Raw genomic sequence first — 884 nt, forward strand, 5'->3', positions numbered from 1 at the left:
CCTCTAGTCTTACACTGCTAAATTAGGGACGGCTAGCGCAAATAGCCCTCGTGTAGCTTTGCGCGAAATTCAAAAAACAAACAAACTTACTACTTTATATTTAAGTGGCGAAATAAAAATGTCATGGACTTCGTATCATCAACCTCTCGTAAAAAATTAAAAGTTTTGTGGAATATAAGCTTTTTTTAAAAAAATACATATATTATTCCTGAATTTGTTAATGCAAATAAATGCTTCTGATAAACCTGAAAGCTCAAAAATCCTGGAATGTTCTACATTTAAGGCTGTTATTTCATTCATCGAAAACTTCTAAACCAATATCTTAATACCATATAGTAAACGACGTGTGTTGATCCGACAAATATCCAATAGTGATGTCTAAGACACTTGAGAATTTCGTATGTTGTATTGCAAATCATTAAGGAAATACTGCAGTTGCAAACAATGAGTAGTTGAAACTAAATGGTCAGTTTCTTATTAGTACAATACATTACTATAGGAAACGGAAAAGAAAAGTGATAAAGTTAGTCAGAATTTATGATATAATTCTTTCGCCAGTTGTCAAATTAAAAGGCTTTTACTTATACTTCTTAATAGTATAAATATATACTGTGTTGTTGTTGGGCTTAGGATTCTTTTACAGTAGATGTCTGTGACTTGTTAGCGATAAATTCAACGATAAATGAATAGCACGCATTTCACTTGTTTTCAAAGTAATACACACACACACATATATATATATATTCAGAACAAGTTAAACGTATGTACAACAAATTCTTCACACTATAGAGATTATAGGCACATCATAGACACTATATACACAGCGTGGTCACAAGTAAATAGACACCACCTTTTCAGAAAAAATGAAAATTTTCAGTCATATT

This window comes from Limulus polyphemus, unplaced genomic scaffold, assembly GCF_000517525.1.
Source record: "Limulus polyphemus unplaced genomic scaffold, Limulus_polyphemus-2.1.2 Scaffold88, whole genome shotgun sequence".
Taxonomy (NCBI): domain Eukaryota; kingdom Metazoa; phylum Arthropoda; class Merostomata; order Xiphosura; family Limulidae; genus Limulus; species Limulus polyphemus.